The sequence below is a fragment of the Pseudopodoces humilis genome, chromosome 3 (genome assembly GCF_049639895.1).
Source record: "Pseudopodoces humilis isolate 2021_Gansu_Grassland_sample_001 chromosome 3, ASM4963989v1, whole genome shotgun sequence".
In the NCBI taxonomy this organism is placed as follows: Eukaryota; Metazoa; Chordata; class Aves; order Passeriformes; family Paridae; genus Pseudopodoces; species Pseudopodoces humilis.
Window position 1 is genome coordinate 26,965,423 of NC_142202.1, and position 19,453 is coordinate 26,984,875.

Genomic DNA, 19,453 nt, shown 5'->3' on the forward strand with positions numbered 1-19,453 from the left:
AGTTCCTGTAAAAAGCAAAATCTGCAGAGCTTTGGATCTTTGCTGCATAGATTATATAATACACTTTGACCTGGGTTATAGTCTGGTGAAACCTGTCAAAGCTAATCTTATTTTTACCATGTGAGGATATATCTCTGCATAATTCTGAGTGTTATAGAACAGCACCGGTATAAACAAGAGCTATCTAAATGCAAAAGCCTCAAATACACTCCTGAATACTTAGTTATACAGGTAGATTGTGTCTACTACTGGCTGTGTACAGACATTCTGTAAACAGCATTGCTGAACTCTTGTATATAGCAGAGCAACTCCAGGGGAAAACACCTACTGAGTTCTTGGATTTCTCATGCTCATCCTCTGAAACCACTGATCTAATATCAATCTTTGTATAAAGGGAAATTGGAGGCAAGTCATACCAAGGTGAAAGTACTTTCAGCAAATTCTCTTCTCAAAATACATGCACAGTTTTAAAGTTATTTCCTCACAGATGCACTGAAAGATGTCCATACTTATTTCATTGATTTATACTGTTTCAACATTCCTATCCTAAGAAGAGCAAATTCTGATTATCTCTGGTATGAGAAATAACAATCAGGTTTTCCTGTGTCTCTTTCGTTTGTTTTGTTTTCCTTGGGTTGGAATAATAAGGATGATGTGCAATTATTATTATCGTTTATAATGAAATGATACCATGAATGTCATTCCCTGAAACATCTTTTGGGAAGAAGAGGAAACCAAAGCAGAATAATGATTTATGTTGTTTGCCATATGGTTAACAAACAGGGTCCTTGAAAGAATCATACAGTAGTGCTAATGGGCTTTGTTGTCAGTTTGCACAGTATTAGGTGAATGTCATGCATTCAAATCAGGAAAATCATGAGATACTGTCGCTCTATTAGGAACGGCTGGGAATGAGCAACACAGACTCTCATGGAGTCGGTTAGGAGAATATCTTGTAGTTTATTACTTCAGCCCTGTTTTATAGACTGATATGTGGAAAGTACAGAAAGGAAACTCTTATTGGTCAGTAAACCACTACACCATCATCACTGGTCAGTGGTGCACACCACCCCCTGACTTTCTCCTGCAAAGAAAACAAGGGACAGACAAACAGCACCTGGCAAGGCTGTTTTCTATCTCTGAGAATTGTTTTGAATACTCCCATGAATTTCTCAGGGTAGCTTCTCAGGCAAGACTGAGAGCTATGTGGCCTGTAATTTCTACAGGCTCTCAGTTTCAAAGTTAGACACAGAGTCCACAAGATACTTTTCTGAATTTCATTATTTTGCATTCTATCCATGTTGCATCTAATCACTGTTAATTTTCCTTAAGAAAATCATGATTAACAAATATTTTACTATTTAAAAAACATTCTACAAATAAACCTTCCTTTTTTTTCTCATGAGCACCACTTCATCTCAGCTCAGCATGACTGAGTACCAAACAAGTAATGCAGAACTAACCCATGAGGACCTTGGAGCCTGTGTGTTTAGACCGTGTGTTCTACATTTCCAAGCTTGCTGAGAACTACACTGGTATTGACTTCAACTTGTTCCTCTAAAGTGAAATTTTTCTCTAAATGCTATCTTGGTAAAACTCACAAATGTAAGATTGAAGCTGTGCTTGTTAAGAAATGGGAAACTGTCAACTGTGAGATTAAAGACCAGAAATTAAAGAAGTACCTGAGAACTGTACTGACATACGAACAACAGATTGGAGTGAATTTTTGACTTCAGCTGTTGAGCTTCTGTGAAAGTCTTCTGGCTGATTTGGAATAGAATCTGAAATGGTAGAATAGAACAAGCTGAGCTGGGCAGCTGTTTTAAAAAAATTACTTTCAAAGTGTACAAGGTTAAAATGGCCCAGGAACTGGCAGTCAAACAGCATTCAGGTGAATTGTGGTTACTTTGAATCAGGGCTTATATTGATGTTTTCAGGCGTATTTACTCTTCTCATCTGGACATCTTTTGAGAAGCTATTGATCTCTGAAAGAGATCAAACATAATAATCCAGTTCTGATTTATGTAAGCAGAAGATCAACTGCCATAGTTTTTGAAAGTGAGGATGAAAAAAAATACCAAAACACCAACTCTCTGTATTTCATGTTCTGAAATGTTTTTATGTCTCCACTGCGAGGAAAAAAAAAAAAAGCAAAGAAACTGAAATGAGGGAATATTGGGAATATTTAACAAAGCATAACAATATCCATTGTTGTAGACAGTTTTTGTTGGCATATAAACTTACCTTACTATTAGCTACAATTTATTTTTCCTCCTGTTGTATCCATCTCATAAGCCTGCATGTAAATTCTTATGATGGATCTCCATTTCTACTGTGTTATTGTATTGCTTTCTGAGTGTGAAAAAACAAACAAGAAAAAATCCCCATGTTTTGCAAAACAAGAAATAAACCAGCAATAGATCACATATGCATATCTCACAGCTAATAGCTTTACTGTCTATGTATCGTGATTTTGTAATGATCTCATAGTGGTAGACATTCTTATTACAGTACTATCCTAAGCCCTCTGCAGCTGGCAATGTGTTTATAAATAACCCTTTCCTCACATGAGAAGAAGAAAGAGGATGGGGAAAGTTATATTCCTAATTGAACCATATGCTAAAATCTAACCACTTTTGGCAGGTAGTTGTAACCTATGGTCTCTAGATGCCCGTATTTCTGTCATTTCCTTTATGCGTGCAACTATTCATACCTTTATTCTTAACATTTATGATTTCAACAGGTATTTGGGTTTCCACTTGACTACTTTATCTTCTCAGACTTTTGTGGATGTTCTTTCAGCATGCTGAAGGAACTATAAGCAAGAAGAAATGTCTTCCTGTCTCTTACATGGAAGTCCAGCTGTTGTAGCACTTACTTGCAGTGTGTGAGATACGGGTTCATAAAACCCTTCAGTCTATTTCATGATAAGGATTTTAAAGCATAACCTCCAAAGGTGTTATAGAACCCTTGTGTTGTGTGGGGCATATCCTGAGTCTTGATTCTTCCACACAGATTTTCCTCTTTGTGTAAAGCAGGGTCTGGTTTTGGGAATTTTTTTGAGATGGGACCCCACATAGTACTATTTACAAACTTGAGAAGTGGGCCCATGAGAAGCTCATGAGCTTCAAGTCCAAATGCAAGGTGCTACACCTGGGTTGGGGAAATCCCAGTTGTGAGTTCGGGCTGGGAGAAGAACTCATTGGGAGCAGTTCTGTGGAGAAGGGTTTGGAGGTTCTGGTGGACAAAAAGCTGTAACTGAGCCACCAGTAGGCACTTGGAGCCCAAAAGGCCAACAGTATCCTGCACTACATTCAAAGAGGAGTGGCCAGCAAGTGGAAAGAGGTGACTTTCCTCCTCTACTCTGTATTCATGTGAGGCTCCACCTGGAGTGTTGCACCCAGGGCTGGGGTCCTCAGTGCAAGAAAGACTGAGCCTGTTGGAGTGTATCCACAGCAATGCCATGAAGATAAGAAGAGGACTGGAACAGCTCTCCTGTGAGGACAAACTGAATTGGTATTGTTCAGCCTGGAGAAGAAAATGCTTCAGAGACATCCCACTGAGGCCTTCTGGGCCCTAAAGGGAACTTAGAAAGAAGAGAGACAAGGGCAGATAACAATAGGACAAGAGGGAACTCTTCTCAAAAGAGAAGAGATTTCTATTAGATGTTAGGAAGAAATTCTTTACTGTTAGAGTGGTAAGACATTGGAACAGGCTTGCCAGAGAAGTTGGCCCATCTCTGGAAGTGTTCAAGGACAGGTTGGATGGGGCCCTGAGAAATCTGATCTAGTGGATGGCATCTGAGCCCTTGGTGTAATGCTTGGAACTAGATGATATTCCAAGTCCCTTCCAATGCAATTCATTCTATAATTCTGTGATTTTATGATATCATGCTGAATATTAACATCCCTAATCCTCTCTCCTTGTGACACTGGCTGCAAGTGCCTATCTGGTGGGTTGAAATGGGTGTAGAGAACTTTTTTACAGTGGACAAGGTTTAATCTCAGTTACGAAGTTGGAAAGTATCTTGAAGTAAGCTGTTCTCCCTAAACATGGCCTAATAATCTCTGTAATCAGCAAGGAGAGTGGGAAAGAAGAATGGCACCTTTCCTTTGCAGGAACCTTGACACAGTATAAACCAACCACCAAAGCTTATTTTTTTTTTTTTTCACACTGGATTTTATGATTTTCTTTCAGAAGAGATGCATTCCTTACTATTACGTGTCTAAAAAGACATATGGCTGAGGACTAAATTCTGGTATCCTGACAAAATCATTGATTTGGCACAGCATATCCATACACACCTAATTTTGACCAGCAGCTTCAGTTGTGAAGTCCATGGTTGTATTTACCCTAAACAGGCATGTAATGTTCCAAAACTGACTGCATTTTGGAGGTAAAATCAATGTGGTTTCACACATAATTAGATCATACAATTAAGCACTTTCAGGGCTTAGTGTTAGTTGCATGTAAGTGGGAGAAAGCAAGGGGTATCTGACCAAAATCAACTGTCCCCACTCATCTGTTGCCTTTTATATAGCAGATTACATGGGTGAGGAGAGACAAGAGTTGGGATTCTGGTCAGTCTCAACACAGTTGTGAGAAAAGCACCTTGCTGACCTTCTCACGTTGCACCTGCATCCTGGTATCCTGGTGTTCTCTCCTGGCTTAGGATTTAATGCTTGCTTTATAAATCTGCTCTAGCCTGCAAAAGTTTGTGAAGCTAAAAAAAAAAAAAAAAAAAAGCTGATATCTCTATGTTATTTACTTCATAGTAGTAGTATAGGGAGAAAGCATCAGTGAGCTCTGCTTTTCTGCTTGTTAGTTTCTCTACTACCAGCTTGTGTCAAGGATCTCAAGTGACTAAAACTTTCAGCAGAGAGCTTTGGGCTTCATTTGCCACTGACTACTGGCCTAGTAGCTTTCCAGCTCTGGACACAGAGAAAGGGGTTTAGCAAAAGGGCCCAAGGGCTTAAAAAGCTGAAGATAATGATGACAGCCATGCTGGTGCTGAAACCAGGAACTCCCAGATGTTGTTAAGAGCACTGGATTTCAGTTTGACTCTGATTCCCAGACACAGCCTTCCTCAAAGATGATGCAGTTGTCTTTATCTGGACAAAGAATCTTTTTACCTTATGACAGAAATGACATCCACCTCAATGTGTGCTGATGCAGCTGGATGTAGTAGTCAGGTGCTGCGACTTTCCGAGTGATGTGTCTGGAGAAGAGGATGTCCTGGAAGCCCAGGAACCTCTGCAGCCGTTTCTATGATTCCAGCTCTGAGCCCTTAGGGGGCTTTTGAGTTACATACAGCTCTTCGAGGCGATGCAGAAGAAAGATATGGAGCTTTCATAATAGATCTCTCAAGAGGTTTTTAACCAGCTCTTTCCTCCAAGAAATACCAGAATGAATAGCTAGGGATTCAGAGAAAACAGAGGTTTTTATCCCTGAGGGCTGGGGGCAGGACAAAGGGGAGGAACCAATGAGATACCTGGAATCTACTGCAACCTGGAATGGGCTGCAAGCATGATGGGAGGTGACTTCTTTTGCCTGCCACAACTGCAAGGGCTACTAATCAGGGTTCCTCACCCAGGGAGAAAGTGGCAAGCTGGATCCTAAGGGCTTCCCCTCCAGGGGAGAGTGGCCACACTGCCGGTCGGCTTACCACCTCCACAACATCTTATTAAGGACACAGCTTCCAGCCTGAGAAGACATGCCTTTGTGAAGGGAAGTTTTCATGCTGCTGTATGCAATGCCTAGAAATCAGAATTACTGAGGACTTATTGTAGCTGAAAGGGACAAGAGCTTGCATGCTCTCTCATTACTTCTTGTCACCAAGTCAGCTTGGGATTAAAGACTGAAGGAACAGAAACTTCTCTTAGAAACCTAGAGCTGTTAATGAAATTTACCATGTGATTATTGTACAAGACAAGCACTTGATGCATGAAAAATCAGAGAAAAGTTAGAAAAATTGCAAGTGCTTGGGCAATGGTTTGGTCTGGAGAGGAATCACATTAACACCACTACTGGCACCAAAGCACATCATGACAGTGTCTCTTCCAGCACTGGGATTTGTTGAGGCAGGCACAGCCAGCAGCTGCAGCAAGAAGAGCTGTCAGCCAGTCCATCTCTCTCTCAATCTGGACTGGACCTAGTGGCTGGAAAAAGGTTTAGCCTTCCTCAGTGCCAAAGAACAGACTTGAAGATGTTCAACTGGGCTTCCAGATGCTCAGCTGCCATGGGATCACTGTGGGATCACATAAACTATAAACCAGAGGTACAACAAGTGAGCCTGTTCCAGTGCTGCTACCAGAAGCAGCTGGAGCACTGAACAGGGGCCCCTCTAAGCTGAAGGAGAATTGGGATTGACAGGATATCTTAAGGGAATGGAAGACGTAGGTGCTGCCCTGAGTGCTTTTAAAAGTTGACACCAGAAAGAAAAAAAAATTAAAAATTTGGCATCAGGAGATTTTGGGATTCGTGTCAATGCAGTAACATTTTATTATAGTAGAGCAATGTGGTTAGTTTTAGTTATTGACTATGTTTTCAATCTTCCACTTAATGTTTTCATGATTTGGGGAAAGGTGTACACAACAGTGTTGGTCAACAGTGATGATTAGATTTTTTTTTCCCCCACATGTTGAAATGTTGAGATTATCAGAAAATTTCTGATTCTGGTCTGTGGGGAAAAGTATAAATTTTTAGTGTTTTAAGGGAAATTCTGATTTCTGAAAGATATTGTAGTAAAATTTTTTGATCTGGAGAAACTTACTGGGGAAGAAGACAAAGTTCAGATATTGAATAGATATCCAGAGCTGATAAGAGCTAAAGGATGGGAGGATGGTCTTTGAACAGCTGAAGAAAAACTCTGTGGAGAAAACCAGAGATGTAGTTGTACATCTGTCAGAATTTAAGGGAGAAATGATTAGGCTGAGAAACATTTAAAACACAGAAGAAAAATTAATGTGATGGAAAAAGAATGAAGAATTGCTGTCCTGGAGAGCCAGTCTTCCAAAGCTTTTTTGATGAGCATGGAAAGAACCTACTAGAATTTGGAGAGATCCTGGAGCTTGTTTTGTCACTAAAATGAGCAATGGGACTATTGCATTAGTGTACACAAGTTTTTCCCTAGTGATTACGTGTGTCAGCTGATCCTGCCAACATTGCGCTCATGCAATGTTATATTATATACATATATATGTAACTTATATCCAGCAGTTCTAAAACCTCTAAAGGATGCTAGAAAGACAGACGGTGCAGAGTTTTAGGCACTGGGGAGTTACACCTCACTACCTGACCCTTTTTTTGGAATAATACTGGGGTTACATGTTGGCTGATCTAAGCAAGTGCTTTTCCCAGAGAGATTTTGGCCCAAGGTTCGGAGGAGTTTGAAAGAAACAAGAGATAAAGGTCTTTCTACTCTTGCTTTTTTCCCTTGGGTAGCAGATCATTGAGATCATTCACTTGCACTGATCCCAGTACACAAACAGTAGAGACATAATTGTAACAGGTAAAAACCTGATTTGTGTTGCAAAGGACTGCAGATTTTTAATGCAAATTTTACTGCAAATCAGTAGCTGTGAAAAGTCTCTGATTGTTTTCGCCCTTCAACTACTAATAAACGGGTTGGAAGAAGATATAGGGCTAAGAGATTGAATGGAAACTTATTAAAATTATTGTTTTTTGGAAAAAATGTGATAGGTTTTTTTTGAGAAATTTAATAATGCACAAGTTTTACTGAGAGGAAGACTGACAGACTGTTTTATGTATGTCTGCATATATAAGTTTTATTCTTCCTTGCCTTTTTACTTGAAATTTGCATAAAGTTCTGTGTGGGATTTAGATAAAATTCTTGAGACATCTTTTTTAGCAAACTACACATTATCCACATAAAAGCCCATTTCTCTTCACTTTTGAACTCTCCCCTGCATTTACCAGCTATGATCATATGGTGTGTAATTATAATCAGTTGTTTTTAATTTTTTTAAAGAATAAACTGAATTGAAATTGATCAAAATTAAGCAACAACTGAGATTAGCAGAGCATTCCAAACTGAATTCCTGCTATTTCCTCTAAGTGTCCTTTTTTTTAAAGAAAAAGTAAAAACTAGTTTTCAAGTAGTCTGTGATGCTAATTTAATTATGAAGGTAAGAACAATTTAATATTTTGAATTGCAGTAAAGCAAGAGTTTTAAATGGAACTATGAAACTTCCAATTTGCTGACACAAATGTTGAATAAGAACTGTTCACAATGTTCAAAATTCCACAGGAGAGCTTCAGTTTATTCACAAGCCTTCTTTCTTGATTGGGAAAGCAGTGAAACAGCTTCCTCCCTGCTTGTCTGCCAGGTGTGAAGTTTCCTGGCTTTCCTTAGTTCTTTAGGACTGGGTTAAGTCAATCTCCTTTTTCTACAAGTGGGGTGTGAGGGAAGAGACAGAGACAGAAGAAGAACTGGAGAGTGAAAGAAATGGGGAATTAAGGAACCGGAAAGGAAGACTAAAAAGGCATTCTACTTTTACTTCCTGAGTGAGGGAAAAGACCCCTATGTTTTCTGTCTTATTTTGTGAAATATCAGTCTGTGAAAAATACATTATTCTCGGTTTTTGGGGTTTTTTTTTGGTTGTTTGGCTTTTTTAGTTATTTTTGTTTGGTTGGTTTTGTTGGTTTTTTTTCCATTTCAATTCCTGAGGCTTCATCTTGAATTATAGATGATCTAGGTCTAATGATTGATAATGAGATTATTTAATGATTAATATAATTTAATCATTAAATTATATCTAATGATTGTCTAATGATGGGATGTGAGAGAGGTGAATGCTGTTGCTTTGGAGGTTTTCTGTTTAAGAAGTCTGATGCCATTAAAAGTGTAAATAATGTGCCAGCAGTGTTCAAAGCTTTCTGTAGGTGCTGTGTGTATCAGACTGGGGTCTGAGAAAGCATAAATAACAACAATAGAAATTACAATTTATAGGGAAGCCTAAAAAATGAGTTATTTAATTTGCCTTTATAAAAGAAGTTTTAAATCCTGGGGAAAATATAGATTAATTTTCCACGCCATTAACTAGAAGAGAGATGAAAGCGAGGGTGGAAACTAGGAGCTCTAAGACGATGTGCAAACCTTGCTTATAGCAGAAAATATTAAGTGACTTCTGGATCTGTATACTTCTCAACCCCAGGATGAGACAAAAAACACAGTTTGTCATATGCCAACATACTACAGGCTAAGCTGAATAGAAATGGATGTGTGTTTTCTCAAGTAAATTTTTCTGAGGAGAAATAGTCCTTATGTTTAAGAGAGCTGAGGTCTGTGAGGATCCAAGGGGAATAGGCTTTGAAATGTTGTGACCATCATAGTGTTTGTGTTGGAAGGGACCTTTACAGATCGTCTAGTCCAACCCTCTTTGTCATGTGCAGGTACACTTTTCTTTCAGATCATGTTGCTGAAGGACTCATTCAGCTTGATCTTGAACACATTTTTTGGTGTATAGATGCTTATTGTTATGATGGTAATTGTGATTCCTATGTCTTGTAGTTCTCAAACCTGATACTGGAAAACCAGCAAACACAGAGGTTGCATATTCAGTTTAGGATTGATAATAATTGTGTATAAATGGTAATGCCTTCTGAATGGTGAGTTTTCCCCATAGGAAAAATGCTTTTAAAGTTGTTACATTGACTTTCTGTATAATAATTATGAAGACAAATGATACAAAAGATGCAAAACATACCTGGCCAGGAGAGAAGAGAAATTGTTGTGAAGCTAAATGGATAAGAGGAACATTTGAGTCCAGACTTGATGCCTTGGGTCTTGGTAAGTTCTTCAAAGCAAGTTCAAAATTTACATTGGTGGTGAGGAGGAAAATAAGGTAAAAAGAACAATCTGTGATTGTATCACACAATTATAATTCAGGAGATTTGGTTTCTTTTTACATGCTAGAAAAAATATGCAATTTAAGTATAGGCAAATAATTTCCCTTGGTACTAATGCCGAGAATAAGAGCTTAGAGAGGTGCTGAGAGTCATAAGAAATTGCTTTTTATAAAGAATATAGATGCCACAGATGGGAGTCTCACTTCATGATATAAAGATATGATAATTGGAATTAAAGCAGAGAGCTGGAACTGGAAATTTTTTTTGCACTGATAATCAGACTCAGCCAAGGAACAGATAGAAGGAATATTAAGCTTTAAGAAAAAGTGCTGAATATTAGTCACAGTACATTAATATGAATTCTCCATAGATTCCAGTATTGAGATTAACAATTGCAGAGAAGCAACTTAAAGCTTGCTTTAGAATATAATTATTTACTAGTTTATTGGTAACATGTCAACTAGTCTAAGGTTCCCATGATCTCTCTTCCTTATAAAGTACCTTGAGGCTCCTGCTGACCCAAGAGATCTCTTAAATACCCATTAGTGCAGATTCCAATGCAGATGACAAAACAATCATGCAGATTTCATCCAAGATAGACTACCCATTCTAACAAAACATTTCTTCTCTGGGCCTTTGCTCTTTGTAGTAATTGAGAAGGGCAATTAATCTTGTAGATACTATTGCTGAGACTCAGAAGTTGTGTATTATGTCCCCTGAATTTCAAAGATATTATACAGCTAAGGTTTGTCTGTCTAAAATCCCAAAAGTCTTTAATGTTTAAACAAACAATGCATTCTCTGCTCTGCTTGTTGTGACTTTTCTTGCATTGGTAGTTGCTAGTTAAAACATTGTCTTTCATTTTCTTTTTCACCTCTTGAATTTAGACTTGTGGTTTAATCTAAGCTTCTAGTGATATCTTAGGCAATTTTACAAAATCTCTTGGCTTTAATTTCTTTGCTGAGAGTGAAGCTGAGCAAACATTTTCTTGTGTGCTTGCTTTTTCACTTTTTCCTCAGGGGAAAAAGCAATAAGAGTGGGAGGAAAAAAGGTTAATCAAATATGTTTCTGTTAAAAATCTTGACCCTTTGGTATATAGTCAGAAATAACAATTTCAGGAAAAACCCAAAGGCTAAACCCTGCAATTTTTAATTATAAACTTTGGGATTAAAATTGAAAGACTGTTTATATCCATAATACTTATCAAACACTGTACATTTTCCATTATTTTTTGAAGTAATCTAGTGTTTGAAATGCAGATGTCATGGTGTTGCAATTTTCTATCTTAACAAGAGAGATCTTTGGATGCAAAAATCATTAGATATTTTGCACAGGTGGAGAGTCTGACATATAAAAGAGTACTGATCCTGAAGAGAAAAAAACCAAGATTTTTCTCCAGCTCGGCTCTAACTTTCCCCATCCTTTGAAAATACTGCTTTCAACATTTATTATTACCCAGCAGTGACTGAAAAGATTTCCTTTTTCCTACACACTTTATGGCTTTTCTATTTAGACTGCTGAAGCCCTTGAACTCTGGCCTCTGTTTCTGGTGATCAAGTAAAGAAAAACTACAAGCACTCTGCAACTGATTGCCAGAATGGAGAATCGGGAATGATGCATTTTCTTGGGGTGCCCAGCCTGCACCAGAAAACAGATGCCTTGACTTGTGCATTTGGTTCCTTTCCTGGTGTATCCCATGGTGGGGAGCAGGTATTCCCTGACAGCCCCCATGAACGGAGTTGATTTATGTACATGAGAGAGAATTAGAAGATAAAAATTAGTCTCTTTAAGAAATCTCATTCTGTATTTCAGAACTGACTTGGGAAATAGGCCCATTGATATGATCCTGTGCTGTTCTAAGCTTAGAAGTATTAAAGATAGAGGACATTCCATTATTTTCAGACTGTTGGTTTCCTATCTATTATATCCTCTTTTCCATTAGTTTAAGATAGTTAAGATGGCTGTAGTGGCCAGGGGTCCAGTCAGCGATGTGGCCATTCTTCCCTGGAGGGAAGAGAGCCTTTAAGATACAGCTTGTTGCCCCCACCTTGGGGGAGAGACCCTGGGTAGCCACCTCTACAGGTATGGTGAGGTAAAAAAACTGACCCCAGAATGCCTCCAGTTTTCAGGTAGATGCCGTGTTTCTCATTGGTTTTCCCCTTTGACACGCCCTGACCTGCAGGGGATAAAAGGTCAGTTCTCTGTGACCCCAGCAGCATTTGTAACAGAGATTTCTTGGAGGACAGAGCTGAATTAAACCTCCTAAAGAGATCAGATATGAAGCTCCATCTCTTCTGTGTTGCCTGAAAAGCTGATTTCACTCAACCAGTCCTTTTAAAGGCTAGAAGCTGAAATCCAAAAGCAGCTGCGGAGGTGCAGGAGGTCACTGCACCCCCCACCGACCCAGCTGACTTTAGATGGCTAGCACAGGATATCTTCATGGGTCAATTTTGCACAACATCTATTTTGAATTATGGAAATTGTTAATTTCTTCCCTATATGCCTATACAATGGACATGAATATTTTTTCTGGATATATGTATATGTGTACTTAAACTAAGAGTAATAAAAAGACAAAGCATTTTGTCAAATGATTTTTACATAGCACACTTTTTATTTCTAAGCCACCTATTATCTTGTTGCTTTTCCTTTAAATACTCCAATATCTTTCCTTGAACTCGAGCATGGTAACACTAAGTTAATATCTTTTTAATTCCAGGTCAACTCAGAGGGGATAGGGCAGGTCCAGGATACTCTCTCTTGTGCTTGTTGTTTGTCTGTCTTCATGTTCATAGCACATCTACAGTACGCTCTTAATGGAGTGAATGCATATTGCATCTCTGTGTCCTACTCACCATTTTACACATATTTTTATTTTCATCTCTGTCTTCAACTAATTTTTGTGTTAAGAAAATCCAATTTTATGCTGTAATTTATTTTTGCACTGTTTTTCCTGAGAAAATGGCCATTCTAGTAACCTCTAGAGGGTCTGAAAATTGTGAAACATCCTGCTCTAAAAATTATATTTCTGATAAATTCTGACATTTTATCACAAACTAGAGTAATTTAGATTATCTGAGGATAGTGAACTAATTATGCCTTCCCTTTTCTTGCTAACATAAAAAGATTAAATTAATCACATTCAGTTACAACTGGCATTAAGCTTCTAGACATGTTCTTTTTTAAGGGGGGAGAGAGAGAAACATGAGTGACTTTCATTAAATGTGTTTTTTTCTCTATGTCAAAATCTTCTTTTGAAAATTTAGAGTGCTAAATTAGCAAATTTTCCTATTTTCTCTTCATTTTCTTATTTCCATATTCTTCATCAGAAGATGGAATTATTTTATTAGTCTGGTTTTTATAACCTACTCTAAAATTAATAATTCTGTGTCCTGTAAAATTACTTTTTCTTTTCATTTTTGTAGTATGACATTCTTTGAGCTGTGCAGTGAAAGGACTTTGACTTGACAGCAGATCTATCTTATAAAGTAAAAGCAAATCAAAGATATATATGAAAGTACTAGTGTCTGTGATCAGAGGATAATCTCTCTGGAAATCTTTAGGCTAACACTAACTCAGAGGAAGTTGTGTCAGACCATTGAGTGGCCAGAGATGAGAGAGCTCAGACACAGGAGAAAATGGGGACAACTTTCTGTCAGAAAGATGAAGAGTTTCCTGGACTGTTTGAAACCGATTTTTTTTTTTTTTTTTTTTTTAATTTGCTTGCTTGCAATGGTTTTAGGCAGAATTACATGATATAGCTTTCTGGTTGCCAGTGAAGATATATTGCATTGTCCAGAGAATTTGACTCTTAAGATCTGATATGCACTCTATATTTTTTTTTTTTCTGTTGAGAATCCTTATCCTACTCTACTCTTCCATACACTAAGTTTTGATAGTGTTTAGTAAGCATCATCAGTGCTTATTTGGGGTGTGTGTAGCTTATTCACAGTGGGATGGTACTGAACAGAATTTTTCAGAAGCAAATGACATAGGAACAATCAAGGAACGATTCTTCCATCTGAATCCAAATGTTATTATGCACAACTCATGAGGGTAAAGACCTTAAACTTCATATTCCTATAAAAATCAATTCAGAGTCCTTTTCTAATGAGACAAGACATGATTGAAATTCACCAAAAATACTTATTTAATTGTAATTCTCACTCCTAAATGTCATGCAAACAGCTTTGTGTCCTCATACTGCAGTTTTAATTTAGTATCTGTTCTCATGGCAAACTGTTAATTCAGATTACTCTTCCCTATTTCTTGCAGCACCTTCTATTTCTTCACTGGTCTTCTAGCCCTTCAAAATGAGATCTTTGCAAAATTGGCTAATTCTTGATATCCATCCAAATACTTTAATTCATTCCTACAGCCAGTAAATATTTGTACCTGGAGAGCATTTGGTGTTTTCCTGGTGTTGATATGCTGTATGTACTATGCAGCAAATGACCTGATTTACCAAGAGCTTGAATGGAGAGCAGATGATGCACTCTCAGGGAGCACTTCTGTGGAATGGAGCCGGTGTGCAGTGGCAGGGTGGCAGAGCAACCTTTCTTCCAGAGCCCCTGGTGCCTGCTGACAAGTGTGAGTGATGCCTTCTCCAACCATCCCTTATAACTCACAGAAAGAAATGCTGGCAGAGGCATAGCTAAGCCATCCATCACAGCTCCATAAATATGACCTTGGCTGCTGAGTAAAAGGTGTGCTTAAATATAGGTTTGCAACTGCTAATGCTCCCCTAGAGACTGCAGAAGATAGCTCTGCAACTAACTAATTTGCAGTATAATTGTTTATTATCTGCTCAATACCCCATTGCTTCCAGTTCCTGAAATTCTTTATGATAGTTCTAATATTTGGAGTATACCTTGAAACTATAAGCATAAAAAATTGGAGAAAAATACGTTAAAATGGAGACAGGAAGAGAACACCTAGCTGTCATGGAAATTTAATATATCCTAGGAGTGTCAGGAAAGATTAGAACTCAGAAACAAACAAACCTATTTATAAGTCATTATCACAACCAGATTTTTGGTAGGGATTGCTAAATGCTATATGGATTGATTCTGGTGGAGTGCTCCATACTGTGGAAAGCAGAGAAACTAGGAGAGTCCAATTGCAAAGATTTTGCAGTCTTGTAAATGCTCAAGAACAAATGAAAAATCTGGGAATTAAAAATCTGTTGTCTGTCTCTGTGACAAAGCAGTTTATTGTGTTACGTGTCTTGTACTGATGAACTTTTATGCAATGGGAAGTAAAAAACCACTAGAAGCTTTTTGGGTGACAGTGTGGGCACACATTAACTTTGCAAGACTGTCTCAGCTGACTCAAAATGGCAGCTCCCACCCAACTGAAAAACCAGATTTGTCTCTTTGTTAAAAGGCATTGCAAAGATAATAGAAAAATAATGTTTCCTTTTGGTCTCCTTTCCATTTCACAATTACATTCTGTGAAAGGCCCATGATATGATGTGAATAGGCAACTAAAGTTCAAAAATCTCTCCGATTCTTTTGATATGGATATTCAGTTGCAGTTACCTCCTGAGATACCTTTTTATTTCAAGTGTTAGCACAGATGGAAGTATTTTAAGACCCTTTCTTTGTAGGAATTTTACAGCAAGAGCCACAGAATTTATAGACAAAAGGAAAATTTAAGGGAAGAGCTTGGGGAACATTATCGAGGTTCACTCCATGGAGTTTCATAGGTAAAGCTTACTTCGTTGCTACTGCCTCAGATACCTGCACACTCCCTTTTAAATCCTACAAATATTACCTCAGTTATACTACCCTGAGTTTCTTCTGGACAATACTTCAAAGGTATTCTTAATGGATGTTATATTATATCAGCACCATCCACTAATACAGTACAGTAGTCACAGTATAATCATTGGTTTTCTGCCCCTCAACAGGGAGTTTGACCAAAATGTTGAATTCTGCAGTCCTAAGGTCAAAGGACCTCAAAAATAACTCTTGCTCCCACAGTGTGAGATACAGGCTTTTTTTTTTCTTGAAACATCTTCCTTGATACACCACAGTTCTCATGCAGAATCTCAGCTGCAAATGAAAGTGCTGTTAAAAGCAATTTCAGGTAGTCCATCACAGGCTGCCTAGCTTAAGAAGGAGAGTTTGAGTCTAGGGGCTAGGAGATGGTTCAGGGAATATGATTAAAGGGGATGCACTCTTGCCAAGCAAAGGCAGACAGTCTTCACAGGGTGGGAGGCAAAGGAAACACATCTCTCTTTTCCCTGAGGTGTACAGACCTTGACAAGGTACTGACCTTGACAAAGCATGGGGCAGGGTCTTCATACCTCCTTGGGAATAGCAGTGGGTCTCTGTCATGTTTGGAGTTGCAATAAAGTTTCAAGAGAAAAGATGTGACTAACAGAACTACTACAGAAATGACCAGCAGCTCTTTAAGAGTCAATTTACGCAGTCCACAGGGAAAAAAAAAATAAAAAAGAGAAGTGCAAATGTCATATATAGGCAAGATATTACAAAAGAAAGGCCTTGTAAAATCATGGTTCAGACCTTGTTACTTTGGCTAAATATAGCTAGCAGCTAGTCTGATAAGTTCCCATGCAAAAACATCTTGAGAATGAAAAGTTCATTAACATAACAAACTATTCTTAGGGAGAAAAACAAATGCACCTGTAATAACAAGGGATCTGTTCCATGAGAATCAGTAGAAAAAGTATGTAAACATTCTTAGAGAGAAAAGTTTTGATTGACATGTACACTCACCATTACCAACCAGTGAACTGAGTTCCTAGCCAATTGGAATTAAACACGGTGCCTTCTGATAACCATATAAATATAAGCTATGTGCAATAAAGATTGGGCTATGGTGGAAGAAGAACAGGTGTCATTGTGTGTCTCTACTATAATGTGCAAAGGCAGATTTAAGAGAATTTCAAAGCTAAACCACAAATCTAAACACCACTACCTGAGTACTCAAATTAAATAAATTTACTATGCAAAATAAACCTTATAAGCCACATGGTTAAAGGGGCATTCAGGCTTCATAACTTCGCAGGATTTATTATATTTATTGGGTTTTTATTTAGTCTCTACTAACAGTAGATATTTTGTTTTATCTTGGCAGAGACTTCCTTTATTCCCTTAGGCTTGATTTCAGGAAGGTTCTTGTGAAATCACTGCTTGATTGTTTGCCTCTCAGAAGTGGCAGTCCTGCTTCTGGCGAAAGAAATGTACGCTTTTTTAATGTGAGCAAGTCTGGTATTTCTGCAGAGAAGGGCATGGTTGTGTGTCATTGAGAAGCTCCCCATGGCCTTTGGTAGACTTGTGGGCAGTATATCTGTATGTTTAAGCACTAGTTTTTCTCCTTTCCGTGTAACATCTAGATATTGATAGAATCATAGAACAGCCTAGATAGGCAGGAAGTTTAACAATCATCCCTTTCCAGACCCCCTGCCATAGGCAGGGATACTTTCCACTAGACCAGGTTGCTGAGAGCCCCATCCAACCTCACCTTGAACACTAATGGGAAATCCATGTGACAGCTACAGCAGGTCTATAGCTGCACTGCTAAACTGGTCATAACACACACCAGTTTCACCAGCCTAGCTTGTTAGAAAATAGAAGTAAACAAGTCCCTGGGTATGTTAATGATAGGTCAGATTCAAACTGAAACAGGCTCCCCCAGCCAATCCCTTTGAATCATGAATGCATCCATATCATCAGCTATTGAGCTGGGCAGAGCTAAGATCCCTAACCAATCGTATGTAAGTGCAGGAAGTTTGAAGCCCCTATAAATGGGGGTGCCTAACAATAAAATTTGGCTGTTGCTGCATGAGCTTGGTGTGTTCTTGTCGCTTGCTTGTCTCTGAAACAGTGACACATCCACAACTTCTCTGGGCAACCTGCCACAGTGTTTTATCACTCTCACAGAAAATAATTTCTTGCTAATATCCAATGTAAAATCTACCCACTTGCAGTTTGGACATATCTTGTTGGGATACTCTGAAGGCTTGTGAGTTACTCTTTAATATATCACTGTGAAGTATTGTATAATCCCAGAACCAGAAGCACTGGGTGTGCTTCTGATTTTATCATATCTGTATAAGCAAAGTTTAGGAATCCAATCAGTAATAATTTTTAAACATCTTGGCCAATTTAACAGTAGGCTTTACCATTAAAAAGTGGATTAAAATCCTTCAATGTAGTCACCTAACATAATTTTTAAACACAATTTTGTCTGCACAATGAACAAATATGCTGGATTCATACTGGAGTGATAGCAGAAAACCTGATTATTAATTTTTTTTTCCATTCCATTTGGTATGAGCCATACTTTCAGTTTTGTTTAAAGTAAATTTTTTTTCTTGGTTGTTGTAAATTCTCCAAATGCAGCAATCTTATTTTCCAGGGAAGACGAATGCAGAAATTTTGCAACACATTTCCTGGTTGCTTTTCCATTGATATTAGATGTTGTAATTGCTCTTGCAGTTTTTAGGCACTTGGCATCATTGCATTAAAGATATTTGACTACACTGCCAATTCAGAAAGAGAGCACAGAATGATATGTTCATGAACTGGGGTTTTTTGGCTTTTTTTTTTTTTTTTTTACTGCAGCCCTTTTGTGATATGGAGCCTCCTAGGGACTCTATTCTCATTTTTTAACTTATTTTAAATACTTTTATTTCCTTAGAATAGAAGTCTCCTAAAATTCTGTGTATTCTGTATATATCTGCATTACATAAATTTATTTAAATTATTTCATGGGCTTGACAATATTTGAAAATACCTATGAACTGTGAAAGTTAAGTGTGATTAACTCTTCTGTCTGTAGTTGAATGCAACACAGATTGTTTCTATCAGTCTAGACAGAGAAGAAAAAACATGCATTGTTTTAGGGTCCAGTTTTCCCTTGACTAACATTGGCTTCTGCTGCCTTTTGGGGATCTCTCCCCTTCTGTGGCATTTTGTGACAGTGTTTGATGAAGATTGACAATTTCTGATTCAGTGAGAGTCATCTAATGCCACAGATCTTAGGACTTTTTGTCATATCAATTTCCAGGTAAGTGACATAGATCACCCCTTCCTCTACTGTGCTTTTATTAGGACCACTAACCAATAGGAGTTCTGACTACCAGGAGGACAGGAGGTCAACAAGGCAGCCCATGTGTTGTTTCATACACATCCTCTCAACAGTCTGTTTTTTCACTGGGGAGCTTGACATTTATTTTAATAGCAGTAAAGTTTTCTTGAATGAAACGACTGTTTGATGTTGAAGGAAATAAACATTTTTAGCAAGGTAAAATGCCATTCCGAAAACAATTTTCATCCACCCAAATGCTTTTCTTCTCTGTTTATGACACACTTACCACCAGAGGGATGTTCAACAGGGTTAGCTCTAAAGATCCTTTACAATTCCCATATTACCAGCTTCTTTTTGTCATCTAACACCAGGTTTCTAAAATGCAATATAATAATCCCTAAAGACTAGAATTTGCCACCAGCAGAAAATAACATCTCATTATTTCAATTTTCAATATAGCATTTGATTGCAAATTTGGTAAGGTAAATAAAACCCTTTACACACCTAATGGGCCAAATGTTTG